The 14,807-nt window shown below is 41.5% G+C and overlaps 2 long non-coding RNA genes across 2 annotated transcripts; one reads left to right on the top strand and one right to left on the bottom strand.

Moving 5' to 3' along the window:
- Nucleotides 1-436: 436 nt before the first annotated feature.
- Nucleotides 437-10,117, bottom strand: LOC142160360 (uncharacterized). The gene is made up of 3 exons (XR_012693180.1): nucleotides 9,973-10,117; nucleotides 9,825-9,887; nucleotides 437-1,240 (listed from the first exon to the last, which is right to left on the bottom strand). It is a non-coding gene; the product is annotated as an uncharacterized LOC142160360 (long non-coding RNA).
- LOC142160361 (uncharacterized) lies at nucleotides 1,227-2,585 on the top strand. Its single transcript, XR_012693181.1, has 3 exons — nucleotides 1,227-1,253; nucleotides 2,166-2,242; nucleotides 2,457-2,585. It is a non-coding gene; the product is annotated as an uncharacterized LOC142160361 (long non-coding RNA).
- Nucleotides 10,118-14,807: the final 4,690 nt, after the last annotated feature.

Genomic DNA, 14,807 nt, shown 5'->3' with positions numbered 1-14,807 from the left:
AAAAGTGGAAGCTGCTCAAATCAATTTATAGGTCATAACAGGTGCTGAAAGGGTGGGGTTATCCTGCAAGGAACATACACACAACATTTTTTCCCCCAGCACACTGCTATAGCCAGCAACAGATCTGCCATTTCTACTGTAGATAAAAATGCAAAAGTCTTTGTTGCACACATTTGCAAATGTATGTTTAAGCCATCCTGCCACGCCAAGGCGCTGTTTTAGAATCCATCATCCCAAGGGAACAGGTGGTACTGAAGGTGGATACTGATCCACCTTTTATTCTCAAGCTGCCATGGAAGAAATAGCATCTCCTGTTGGCTCAGTAACCGGTAAATAATTATTTTTTATACTTGTTTTAACAGAATACATGCATTTCTCAAATAATTTTTAACATGAAAATATAATGTAATATCTGAACAATTGATGTTGTAATTTTTTTTTTGTTTTACAGAGCGATTAGAACATGACTGTGAATCACTGACATTTTCTCCAGCTGACAGTTTGGTCCACGAAGATGCTGCAACAAGATTTGAGATGCTACAGCAAGCCTTCCCCAACCTTCAAGTTCCAACCACTGAAGGGGAAGGTCCATCTCAAGCAAGGGTACCTTCCACAGGCACCAGTCTTCCAACACAACTGGTGCACGGTCTGCCCAAACAAGGCACTCGGTTTCATTCCATCACAGACTTTGCCAGAAAGATGGAAGGAAGGCAGGAAACATCTCGCCGAAATATGGAAGACAGAGTACAAAGAATTGGTGACTCGGTAGACCGTTTGACGTCTGTTGTGGAAGAGGTACGAAGCTCCCGTAATACCACCAATTCGTTACTGGACCGACTCATCACAGTCCACAGTGAAATATCTGCATCTATTCAAGAAAATAACAACATTCAAGCGCGAATGGCTGTTGCAATGGAGCAGAATACAGCAGTGTATTACCAGATGAATCAATCCATGGCACAGATGCTTATGCAACAACAACAACAACAGTCAATGCATCTGCAAATGCTGTCAATGCATGTCATGAATATTGGTGAAGAGCTGAGAGTCCGGAGAACACAGGGTAAGGTTTCACTTCCATTACCTGATTGGAACATTTCTGGATTTGTTCCAGCAACACCCCAGCAGAGGATGTCATCTGCACTCCACACCCCCGTGGTTGAAGTTAGAAGACCGGAGTCAGCAAGGAGAAGATTGTTACCGGAAGATCCAGAAGCGGAAATCAACAACCCCGTCTCATCTGAGGAAGAAGGGTAAGAAAGTAATTTTTTAAAAAAAGCGTATATAACTGATAATAGGTTAGTGACATTAACATAAATATGTCATATGTACAGTAATGTCTACTTTTCAGGATTAAAAATGCATATTTGTGAGAAATGTTATTTTTTTTTTCTTATATGAATGTAAATCTATCCAAATTTCTATGTTTTATGTTCAATTCTAGGTAAGCCAGAAGCATTGTGGATCAAAATGCGTAGGAAGTGAAAGCAAGAGGATACCATCATCCAAAGCATTACGTTACAAAGTTCTTAGGTATTTATTTATTTCTCTATAGGATGTATGCCTGTAATGTCTGAGTCTCCGTTTGTTTGTGTCTCCCCATGTGTGTGTGTGAGTCTCCGTGTGTGTGAGTCTCCGTGTGTGTGTGTGTCTCCCCGTGTTTGTGTGCGTGTGTGTGTAAATTTATATATATATTTATTTTATCCGTTAGTAGATTTACGTTTTTAAATAGTATTTTACTCTTTTATCATGATAACACAGAAAAAAGTGAAATGTAAAGACCTTTCAACAACAGGAATGTTAAATATTTGGTAAGTTTGTTTCAGTTTATTCGTTGTAATATTTGTAATGTAACCTTATTTTTCTTTCCAGATTGTAAGGGATATCATCATCATCATCATCATCATCATCATTTATTTATATAGCGCCACTAATTCCGCAGCGCTGTACAGAGAACTCATTCACATCAGTCCCTGCCCCATTGGAGCTTACAGTCTAAATTTCCTACTATAGACACACACTCACACACATCATGTGACATGGACAATTAAATATAAATTTTATATTCCAGTCCATACTGATCCTTCCTTGTTTTAAAAGTTATGTTTTTATTTTGTATTAAAATACCGGTTTCACATACACTTCTTTATTTTTAATTTTTTAAGGTTGCACCCAAATATTGGCTGGATACAACTTTCACGAATATGGAATCGAAAATTGCAGCCATAACTAGAGTTTTCAGGTAATAAACTACAGAATTATTGACTTAGACATACATTGTTAAGGCAGTCAAAATGTGAATGTATACATATAATAGTTTGTCTCCTTTTCAATATTACAACAATAGGATATGTTGTCTCCTTATCAACATTAGCACTATCAATGTTCCAGTATTTTGATGTGAAATGGAATACTAATTTCACAGATAAGCTTTTAATAATTTTTTTTTCTTACAGATGTTCGGATGGAATTGAAGGATGTCATTTGAAAGAAACAGCTTGAAAATCCAAGGGACTGACTGAACTGTAGAAAAATTTCTTAAAATTTTTATTATGTATTTTGTACAATAAAATTTAACTTTTGAATTTATTGTTTCTTTGTTTATTAGATAGATACACCTTCCTCAAATTCAGTTACATACACAATATTTATTGGGTATAGTTTTTCCAAAATTTTAGGATGTTGGACACTTGTTAACTGTGTATTATTGGAATATTTTTTTTAATAAATAAATGCTGCTCATGACAATAGAGAGAATAGACAATAAATTTTTGCATGTACCCTAAACTTTTAGATACATGTATGAAGGGTGCAATTGGTCCTACTCTGATATATACTCATTAGAGGTTAAATTTGTATACATAATAATAACTTTATTACATGTAAAAAAAAAAAAAAGTCCTTAGGTAAAACATAGTATAGTTTAATTAACTTTCAAGGAAAGAGTTGAATGTTAAACACTGCAGATAGAAATTTGAGATAATTTTCAATGGGATTAAAATAAGTAGAGGGTCTTCTATAAAAAGGTATTGATACAACAGGGTGTATTATAGCTTCTGTTTGTATAAACACATCACTGATTTGTGGAACTACAGCTCCCAGCCAGCCGTGTGTGTAAGAGCATGAAGGCACCTGTGGTTCTGCAAGTGCCAACATTCCTTGGGTGCCATGGGTACCCTGCCGCTTGTAGTTTTTTTGTATTTTTTTTTTTCTAAAAACAAAATCCCCATTTATTACACTGATAATAGCCACAGGCCAGGGGTATTAGGAAGAGCCCTAGTGCTATCAGCACTGGGCTGGGTGTCCCTAGGGGGGGGCTTACATTTTTCAGGGGACAACACTCACTAGGGAATCAAGGGCAGCACTGAACAGTCTGTGGTTGTTTAGTAATTATGCGAGTGGGACCCAAACTGCGTTTCTCTTCCCCTGCCATAGTGCCTATCACCAAAACAAAATAAAAACTAAAACATTTTTTTTATTAATAGCAAAAAAAAAAGGTAAACCAGATTTCAAACCTAAGTCACTTTTGTTGAATGATTATTCTGAAAGGTACTGCAGTGATCACTTTTTGAAACTTATATATGAATACATTTTCGAATAGGTAGTTTTTATTTCATTGTGTATTGTCATTAGAGATGGTCACTGACCCCCGTGTTTTGGTTTTGGATTCGGTTTTGGATCTGGATTACCGTCGTGTTTTGGTTTTGGTTTTGCAAAACCGCCATTGCGTGTTTTGGTTTTGGTTTTGGTTTTGTTTGGTTTTGTTTTGCTATTTTTTTGGAAAATCCATGTTTTTGGGCCTAAATTAACCCAATTTAGTGCTCCAACAGTTTTAGAGACAAGTAATCTAATTGTTGAGGTAATAAATCATCCAAAAAAACAGTTTAATTCTTCGTTGGTAGGCCTATTCTACACACAAAACAGATTGTCTTCCTCTCCATCTATGCATATTGGCAATGCAGCCATCGTCCTTGAATGTATATTACACCCTACACTTATAGTTAAATATGTAAAGAAATGGAAAAGGCCAGTTTGGTTTCTGTCTCTCAAGGCCCCCCTCCACTTGTATAAAATACCAAAAAATTCAGCCATTATAGACTGTACAATATTAATTGACATGGAGAAAGACAGTTTGGTTTCTGTCTCTCTAGGCCCCCCTCCACTTGTATAAAATACTAAAAAATTCAGCCATTATAGACTGTACAATATTAATTTACATGGAGAAAGACAGTTTGGTTTCTGTCTCTCTAGGCCCCCCTCCACTTGTATAAAATACCAAACAATTCAGCCATTATAGACTGTACAATATTAATTGACATGGAGAAAGCCAGTTTGGTTTCTGTCTCTCTAGGCCCCCCTCCACTTGTATAAAATACCCAAAAATTCAGCCATTATAGACTGTACAATATTATGAAAAATGAACAAAGCCAGTTTAGGGTCACTCTGTCTATGACACCCTACCCTTAAGGATAAATTGCCCTAACAGCAGCCTTTCAAGATGGTATGTGATATGGAAATGCCACAAGTCCCTTTCCTCTTTGGGGGTAGATTGCACCCTACACTTACATAGAAAGTTTTAAAAAGATGTTATCGGCATCATCTTCAGCTTAATCCTCACCCTCATCAGTGTGTACGTCATCATCACAGACTATCAATTCATCGCCGCTTGAATCTGCCATTAGAGAACAGTCAGTGCTTGGATGTCTTGGATGGTGAAGGCCTTCCTCGTGGAAGATGTAGTTCATTTTTATAAACATCATTTTCTCCACATTTTTGGGAAGTAACCTTCTACGGCGATCACTGACTAAGTTCCCTGCTGTGCTGAACACTCGTTCAGGGTACACACTGGAGGGTGGGCAGCTTAGGTATTGCAAAGCAAGTTTGTACATGGGTTTCCAAATGGCCTGCTTTTCTTCCCAGTAAGGAAAGGGACTGTCTGACATTTCCATATCAACTACCTCTTGAAAGTAATCCTCCACCATCCTTTGCATGTTTATACTCATATTGGATGGAGTTATGGGCAAAGTGACACATTTTTTTGAAAAATCCTTTAAACCAGCCCAGATATTAAATTGTTCTGGTCTGCCCCCTGTGTCTTCCCTGCTTCTTTTTTGGAAATTTAATTTTTTACGAGCAACAGCTTGAGAAAGTGAAGGAGGACACGTCGTCAAGCCGAGGCCCAGTTCAGCGGCCAACTTGCTGAGCAATAGCTCCTTGCAAAAGTTCACATCTCGCTCATTTACAAGTAAAGACTCAATGTAGGTTTTAAACCTTGGATCAAGCACAGTGGCCAAAACGTACTGATCCAAGTTCAAGATCTTAATAACTCGAGGATCATTGTGAAGCGAATTAAGTACTTGATCGACAAGGCCAACATACTTTGCTGAATTGCTTGCTTTCAGCTCCTCCTTCATTTTCTCAAGCTGCTTTTCCAATAGTCTAATTAAAGGAATGACTTGGCTCAAACTAGCAGAGTCTGCACTGACCTCACATGTCACAACTTCAAATGGTTTCAGCACCTTGCACAGCACTGAAAGGATTCCCCACTGTGCAAGAGTGAAATACATCCCCCCTCCTTTCCCAATGTCATGACTTGTGCAATATGCTTGGATGGCTTTGCGCTGTTCCTCCATCCTCTGAAGCATGTACAGGGTGGAATTCCACCGAGTTACCACCTCTTGCTTAAGTTGGTGGCAGGGCAAGTTAAACTGCTCTTGGAGCTGCTGTAATCTCCTACATGCTGTGGCTGAATGCCTGAAATGGCCTGAAATTTTACGGGCCACCGAAAGCATCTCCTGCACCTCACGGTTATTTCGTAGGAAGCTCTGCACCACCAAGTTGATGGTGTGAGCAAAACAGGGAATATGTTGGAAATCACCCAGCTGTAATGCTCGCACTATATTGTTGGCGTTATCTGAAATGACATACCCTGGGGAGAGTCCGAGTGGTATAAGCCATGCATCAATCCCATCTCTCAGTTTGCGTAACAAATTGTCAGCTGTATGCCTGTTAGTGAAGCCGGTGATACAAAGAGTGGCCTGCCTGTGACAAATGTTACGTAGTGGTGTACATGCTGCTGCTGTTCCTGCTGGTGAAGGTGAATGACCAACCCAGTGGGCTGTCACAGTCATATAGTCTTTGGTTTGGCCACTTCCACTTGTCCACATATCTGTGGTTAAGTGAACAGTGGGCAGAATGGCATTTTTCAGCGCAATCTCTACATTTTTACACACTTTTTGGTATAGTTGTGGAATAGCTTTACGGGAGAAATGGTGTCGCGATGGAATTCTGTAACGCGGACACAAAACCTCAATTAACTGCGAAAAACCAGCTGCGTTTATTGTGGAGATTGGACGCAGATCTAACACTAACATTGCAGCCATGGCGTCTGTGATTCGCTTGGCGACTGGGTGACTGCTGTCATATTTGCTTCCCCTCGCAAATGATTGTTTCACAGTTAATTGCTGAAATGTAGGACTGCTCATTTTATTAACCTGCCTCTGGGATGACGATTCACCCCCAGCAGCAGCAACAGCAGCAGCAGGACTAACGCTTTCTTCAGAGGAATCAATAATAGTGCCGGAGTCATCCAGCCTTAAGTGGGATGCCGGGCTAACTCCGAGCGCTACTGAGGATATTGATGAGGATGGTGTGGTGGGTGTATTTTGTAGCCGTCGGTATGTCGGTGAGCGGAGGGTCTTAGCTGATGAGGGAGTGCTTGTATTCTTTTGGGAAGAACTTTCAGCTTTTCCCAACACTTTGCCATGAACTCTCGTTAAATGGCGTAACATAGACGAGGTTCCAAGATGGTTAAGGTCCCTCCCTCGACTGACTGTGGCTTGACATACACTACAAATGGCTATACAATTGTTGTCTGGATTTGGGTAGAAATAATTCCACACATAAGAAGTGGATTTTTTTGTTTTATGCCCAGGCATGACAATGGCCTTTTTCTTGTCACGTGCCAGAACTGCTGCCACTGGTGCAGGACTTACACAAACAACCTCATCCTCATCAACATCCTCATTAGCGCCCTCATCGCCTACACAAATCTCCCCCTCATCCTCTTCTAATTCCAAAGTGGCATCCTCAATTTGGGTATCACCGGCTACACTCGGGCTATTAAGGCACACATCAGCAGAATGCTCACGATTAGACATCCCACTGTTGGATGGACTCTCCACAGGGATTGTTGTCATTTGTGAATCAGAGCAAATATTCTCCTGTAATGCCTCACTGTTATCTTGCAGCTCGGCTTTGACGCGTAACAGTAGTTGTGCACCAATTGTAGGCTGGGTAACTTTTTGGGATCTGCCACTAATAGCCAAAGGTGAAGGCATTATTCTCTCTTTGCCACTGCTTGTGTAGAATGGCATGCTTGCAATTTTTTTTTTATCGTCACTTAACTTTTGCTCAGTTACACTTCTTTTTCACTTCAATACAGTAAATTTTTTTGGGGTTTTTGTTTTTTGCACTAATTTGAAAACACTCTGTTGTTTGACATCGCCTTGGCCAGATGACGTACTGGGAACACTAACATCAGGACTGGTGACAGAACCTGGTTGCTCATTCAGATGATATGTGGAGTGCTTTGAATCCATTCTGAGCGCAAACCACTGGGGAGTGCTAAAAATTATTTGGTAGATACTGCTGACAGATATGACTTTTGACAGCCAGAAATATTAATGCACAATTAGGGAGGACACCCCAAAAGCACTGAGGAGTGCTAAAAATTATTTAGTAGATACTGCTGACAGTTATGACTTTTGACAGCCAGAAATATTAATGCACAATTAGGGAGGACACCCCAAAAGCACTGAGGAGTGCTAAAAATTATTTAGTAGATACTGCTGACAGTTATGACTTTTGACAGCCAGGAATATTAATGCACAATTAGGGAGGACACCCCAAAAGCACTGAGGAGTGCTAAAAATTATTTAGTAGATACTGCTGACAGATATGACTTTTGACAGCCAGAAATATTAATGCACAATTAGGGAGGACACCCCAAAAGCACTGAGGAGTGCTAAAAATTATTTAGTAGATACTGCTGACAGTTATGACTTTTGACAGCCAGAAATATTAATGCACAATTAGGGAGGAGACCCCAAAAGCACTGAGGAGTGCTAAAAATTATTTAGTAGATACTGCTGGCAGATATGACTTTTGACAGCCAGAAATATTAATGCACAATTAGGGAGGACACCCCAAAAGCACTGAGGAGTGCTAAAAATTATTTAGTAGATACTGATGACAGATATGACTTTTGACAGCCAGAAATATTAATGCACAATTAGGGAGGACACCCCAAAAGCACTGAGGAGTGCTAAAAATTATTTAGTAGATACTGCTGACAGTTATGACTTTTGACAGCCAGAAATATTAATGCACAATTAGGGAGGACACCCCAAAAGCACTGAGGAGTGCTAAAAATTATTTAGTAGATACTGCTGACAGATATGACTTTTGACAGCCAGAAATATTAATGCACAATTAGGGAGGGCACACCAAAAGCATTGAGGAGTGCTAAAAATTATTTAGTAGATACTGCTGACAGATATGACTTTTGACAGCCAGAAATATTAATGCACAATTAGGGAGGACACCCCAAAAGCACTGAGGAGTGCTAAAAATGATTTAGTAGATACTGCTGACAGTTATGACTTTTGACAGCCAGAAATATTAATGCACAATTAGGGAGGACACCCCAAAAGCACTGAGGAGTGCTAAAAATTATTTAGTAGATACTGCTGACAGATATGACTTTTGACAGCCAGAAATATTAATGCACAATTAGGGAGGACACTCCAAAAGCACTGAGGAGTGCTAAAAATTATTTAGTAGATACTGCTGACAGATATGACTTTTGACAGCCAGAAATATTAATGCACAATTAGGGAGGACACCCCAAAAGCACTGAGGAGTGCTAAAAATTATTTAGTAGATACTGCTGACAGTTATGACTTTTGACAGCCAGAAATATTAATGCACAATTAGGGAGGACACCCCAAAAGCACTGAGGAGTGCTAAAAATTATTTGGTAGATACTGCTGACAGATATGACTTTTGACAGCCAGAAATATTTAGGCACAATTATGGGGGACACCCCAAAAGCGCTGGGGAGTGCCAAAGATGAAGAAAAAATAATAAACCTCTATCCTCCTCTCTGCACTAGCAATTTTGGTTAGAGCAATTGCAAGAACAATATTGTATTCTCTGTCCCTGCTCTAATTAGCCTATGACTACACCCTGCTCTCTCCCTCTGTCAAATGGCGATGGATTGCTGTGGAGGCGTGTATTTATAAAGTTGAAGTATCGCGAGAACCGAGCCCCGAGATCCGACGACGTCACGATGACGTTCGGCCTCGATTTGGATTCGGAACGGGCGGGAGAGTACCGAGCTGCTCAGCTCGGTACTCGGATACCCAAAGTTCGGGTGGGTTCGGTTCTCGGAGAACCGGACCCGCCCATCTCTAATTGTCATAGGAAAAAAAAATATTCTAGTGGACTGTGGTGTCCACTAGAATATGCTTCTCGCTGCATAATATTTTTCAGTCCAATATCCAAATGATCCATGTTGCTTTGTTTGTAGGAGATCTTAGAAAAGAAAAAATTAGGTCAGTATCAGTCTATTAAGAAAAATAAATTTGGTTTGCATTTCAAAAAAAAATTATTAAGGGTCAGCAATATTGTCAAAAGATTTGAGTTATCAATTGACATATCCAATCACATCACTCCCTTACTTATAAATGCAATACAACAAATACATTGTGTAAAGTATTAAAAAAACATTATAAACATGATTTCATTTTACACTTCCTTACCCATTTTCTGAAATGCTAGATAATATCCTCCTTTGGGGCCAGGTACACAGTTTGCCATCATTCCTGTATATATAATAGGACAAGGACATAATTTTTTTATTTTAATACACACATCATTTTTAACCTTTGTAAAATAAATAATACTTACATGAAAAGAAATCTTCTATAACACGTTGACGAACATGAGTTCCTAACTCCTCCATCTGACCAAGCTCAGGAGAAAGGTCCAAATCCAAACTAATGCCTGGATCTATTTCCACCTCCAATTGGTTTGCAATACAAATATTGTGGAGAATACAACAACCAATAATTATTTCACAAACTTTTAAGGGTGAATATAAAAGCACACCGCCGGACCTGTCTAAACAGCAAAACCGGCTTTTAAGTGCACCAAAGGTTCTTTCTATTACACCCCTCGTATGAATGTGTGCTGATTGGTACCTTTTTTCAGAGGAAGATACAGGGTTGCTTAAAGGAGTCAGCAACCAGGAACGATTGCCATATCCACCGTCACCTTAAACAAAACAAAAAATGGAAGCATTTTTAAAAACAGTGACACAACATATCATTTTAATTCTATTCAATTCTATTATTACCAATTATATTAGCATTATCATCATCATCATCATCATCATTTATTTATAGCAATTGTTAGGGCAGGAAGAGAGGAGGATAGAGGAAGCATTTGTTTCAATATTTTGCACTACAAGTGCTTTGGGGTGTCCCATATTCCCCAGTGTGAAACAATAATTTCTTTGGCTGCCAAAAGTCATATTTAGCAGCAGTATCTATCTATACAATATTTTGCACTACAAGTGCTTTGGGGTGTCCCATATTCCCCAGTGGGAAACAATAATTTTTCTGGCTGCCAAAAGTCATATTTAGCAGCAGTATTTATCTATACAATTTTTTATTTTTTTTTAAAATTCTTTATTTTTAATGGTCAGTCAACAAAAGGTATACACAATACGAAGTCACAAGTTTATAATGTATACATGGAATGACATTAACATTGTAATGGAGTCTAAAGAAAACGTCTTTCGACAACTTGAAAGAAATATTGACCATATTTTCATTTTTTGCTTTTGTCTAAATGTAGGACAATAATGGAAAAAGTAGAATGGGGGAGGGGTGAAGGAAAATTAGGAGGGAAGGGGAAGGGAGGACCACAAAGTTTGATGCATGAGTGCAATCATAAAGAAGGTAAAGATAGGAATGTTAGAGGATCAGGAGATGGCGGGACAGGAACAGAGTCCTGCCCGCCGCACATGGGTCACAACGGAGTCGTTAAAGGTCATAGGGGAACGAGCATTCTGCGAACTGCCAGGGAGCCCACACTTGGTTGAAAGCGTAACCTCTATCGTGTAAGTAGCAAGTGATTTCTTCCATGGCTGCCACGTGCCAAAATTGCTTTTTAAGGGCAGCGAGAGATGGAGAAGAGCTACGTTTCCAATTAAGGGCTATAAGGCATTTAGCGGCTGTAAGGATATGTGCATTCAGTTTTCTAGAAAATTTATCAAGGTCTGGAGGGGGATAACAAAGGAGGAAAATCAAAGGGTCTTTCGCCACGGGAGCCTCAAATAGAGTGTTGATAAAGCCGTGGATCACGTTCCAGAAGGGAGTGATAACTGGACAAGTCCAACTGATATGTAACATTGATCCTCTGTGGCCGCAGCCCCGCCAACAGTCAGGTGATGAGGAGGGGAACATTGTATGAAGTCGGGTGGAGGTATAGTACCAGAAATAATAGATTTTATAGGAAGTTTATTTTAGTTTAGTCGATATGGAGCTTTCCCCAGTCTCATGTCCTCCAAAGGCCTCCTCATCTGGGGGGGGGGGGGGGCAGATCCCTCTCCCAGTCAGCTTCATGTGAGAGTTGCGGATGAATAGTGGATTCAAGAAAGATATTATAAAGTTGTGATATCATACCCTTATCCATGGGGTGAAGTTTGCAAAGGGGACGTAGTAAATATTTGGGTGGTAGGGATCGTAAAAGGTGGGTGATTTGGATGAACTCGAAAGGGTTAAGCATTCGAGCTGGGGGGCGAGGTTGGAGTTCTGCTAGTGGGAGCCACTGGCCTTGTTTCGAGAAATCTGATGGGAATTTGAGGCCAGCTTGAGTCCAAAGGTGGTGTCTCATTTTGGAGAGGCCAGGAGGAAATATAGAATTAAACCAAATGGGAGTCAGGGGGGAAAGGGCAGATGTGAGTTTCAATTTAAAGGAGTGAGAATCCCAAATCTTGATGTCAAATTTAGTGGTAGGAAGTAATTTGAATGGAGAGGGACGGTGTATAGAGGATAGACCCTATAGTGTGCTGGAATCATGGAGAGCTAAATGTGCAGCCTCTAGGTCAAGCCACGAGGTGGAACCCGCGTATGATGCAACAATTTGTGAGAAATGGGAAGCCAGATAATATAACTTAATATCAGGTAGTCCCCTGCCGCCACCAGAGATGGGCTTTTTCAGGATATTGAGCGAGACCCTTGGGGGCCTGTGGTTCCAAATAAAAAGTGTCAGAGCTTTCTGGATATTGGATAGGAAGATGGCAGGGACCGCAACTGATAGAGTTTGGAAGAGTTATAACCACTTGGGTATGATATTCATTTTAACTGCTATGATCCTGCCCAGCCATGAGATGATGAGACGGTTCCAGGATGCAAAATCAGATTGTATTTTGGAAAATAGAGGTGGGATTTTCCTGATAAAGGAGGTCATAACGAGATGTAAGATAGACTCCCAAATTTTTATTTTCCTGGTCTGCCATTTAAATTTGAAAGAGAACCGTAACATTTCGGCCTCCCGAGGGGGGACATGAACCAGCATGGCCTCTGATTTTTGTCAGGCCGTAGGCCGTTTGAGGAATGTAACAGAGCAAAACACTAACTGGTATTAGCACTACTGAACTAGTAGGTGCGGAGTCTAACGTACCCCTGGTGTTCACCAGGGACCCCCGCAAGAAGGTTTGGACTTCGCTGCACAGGGTACGCAGGTCGCGGTCCTATTAGCCAGTTGCCAGTGTAGTGTAGAAGGGTCAGACGGTCCGGGTCACACCAATCGGGAATATGCGGTACCAAGGGAAATCCAAAAGAGTAGTCACCAAGCCAGGGTCGAAGTACAATGTGGGTCACTCAGATAGTGTGATAGTTGCCAAGCCGGGGTCACAACAGGAGAGCAGGAACAGTAGAACTCACAGGAAACCAGGAGCAAAGGAACCAGTAACACAGGCTAGTAGACCTGTTACTCTGGCACCCTAATGGTGCCAGAGTCAGGTTTAAATAATGGTCAGGAGGACCTGATTGGCAGGAACAGGAAGCGGCAATCAGCGGAGACAGCGGCGTCCCGTTGCCTAGCAATGGGACAGAGGAAAGGGCGCATGCTCCCGACAGTAAGGAAAATCCGGAAGGACTCCGGGGCAGCCAGCGGGGAGGTCAGACGTCCGTTCCCCGACTGACAGGGGATCAGCGGGAACGGCGCCTGACAATTTTGTGTCATTTATTTTGAAACTCGATATCACACTGTAGGTATGGAGAGTCTAATAGAGGTTGGGGAGGGAGATGGCCAGCTGAGAGAGCGATAGCAGGACATCGTCTGCAAAAAGTGAAACTTTAGAGTTGATGCCACTCACCTGCATGCTAGGCAACGGGACGCAATGCGCCGATGAGCTGGCGCTATTATGTCAGCACTGCTTCTCATTGGCCCCCTGGGTTATTTAAACACTTCATGGCCCTCCCACCAGTGCCAGAGTATCAGGTCTTCCTGCCTCCAGCATTTTGTGTGTATTGCCAGTTATCTGCATTTGTTCCTGACCATCTCTGTTCTGCCTGTGACCTTTTGACCCGGACCGTTTGACCACCTCTATTTGGTTTCTCTCTTTGTACTGCGCTACCTGAACGTTATCGACCCAGCTTGCCTCACCATTCTTCTGGATATCCTTGTGTACCTCTACTACCAGAACGTTACCGACCCGGCTTGTCTGACACCTCTTTGTATCTCGCTGTTGACTCATGGAAGGACCGCGACCTGCGTGTCCCTGCAGCAGAGTCCATACTTCCTTGTGGGGGTTCCTGGTGAATACCAAGGGCACGTTAGATTGCGCACCTTCCTCTGAGTTGCGCCAACAATAGCAGGTAAGCAATATAGTCGTGACAAGGAGATCCTATTGAATGCTTTTTCAGCATCCAGAGAGAGAAGAATAGTGGGGGATCTCCTGGTGTTTGCAATATGGATGACATCAATGGCTCTCCTATTGTTGTCCCTTGCCTGGCATCCTGGAATGAATCCCACCTGGTCATAGTGGTTCAATGATGGGAGGAATTCGTTCAGGCAATTTGCCAGGTTTTTAGCGCATATCTTTAGGTCCAGATTAAGGAGGGAGATGGGTCTGTAGCTGGCGCAATGGAGTGGATCCTTTCCGTCTTTTGGGATCACTACAATTCTGGCTTCGAGCATTTCAGGTGGGAAGGGAGTCCCTTGAAGAGCACCATTGTACAGAGAGTGCAGGTGAGGAGCAGGCAAGCTCAAATTTTTTTTGTAATAGAGTGCTATAAAGCCATCGGGGCCTGGGGATTTGCCACTTTTTTGTGACTTAATAGGGAGTTGGATTTCCTCTAATGAGATTTCTCCATTAAGCTGTTGAAGGGCTTGAGGGGATAGCTTGGGGAGTTTAGATGTAGCAAGGAAGTCTGAGATCAGTGCGGAATTGGATTGCTGTGAGGAGGGGGGGGCTGGGAGGTTATAGAGGGTGGAATAATATTGTTAAAAAGCTTCTCGAATAGCAGCGGGGTCATGGTGGAGTTGGTTGTTGGAATCCCGGAACAATATTATATTTTTGTGGGTCGTGACTGAGCGAAGCCGTGCTGCTAGGATTTTGTCCGCCTTGTCTCCTCTTTCATAAAAGGGTTGACGGAGCCATTTAAGGCGCTTAGCTACCTGTTTGGAAAAAAGGAGATCAAGTTGGGCTTTGGTCTCGTGGAGGGCTAGTA

The sequence above is a fragment of the Mixophyes fleayi genome, chromosome 6, assembly GCF_038048845.1.
Source record: "Mixophyes fleayi isolate aMixFle1 chromosome 6, aMixFle1.hap1, whole genome shotgun sequence".
Lineage (NCBI taxonomy): Eukaryota > Metazoa > Chordata > Amphibia > Anura > Limnodynastidae > Mixophyes > Mixophyes fleayi.
The sequence above is the reverse complement of the archived record's forward strand: the minus strand, read 5'-3'. Positions and strand labels throughout refer to the sequence as shown.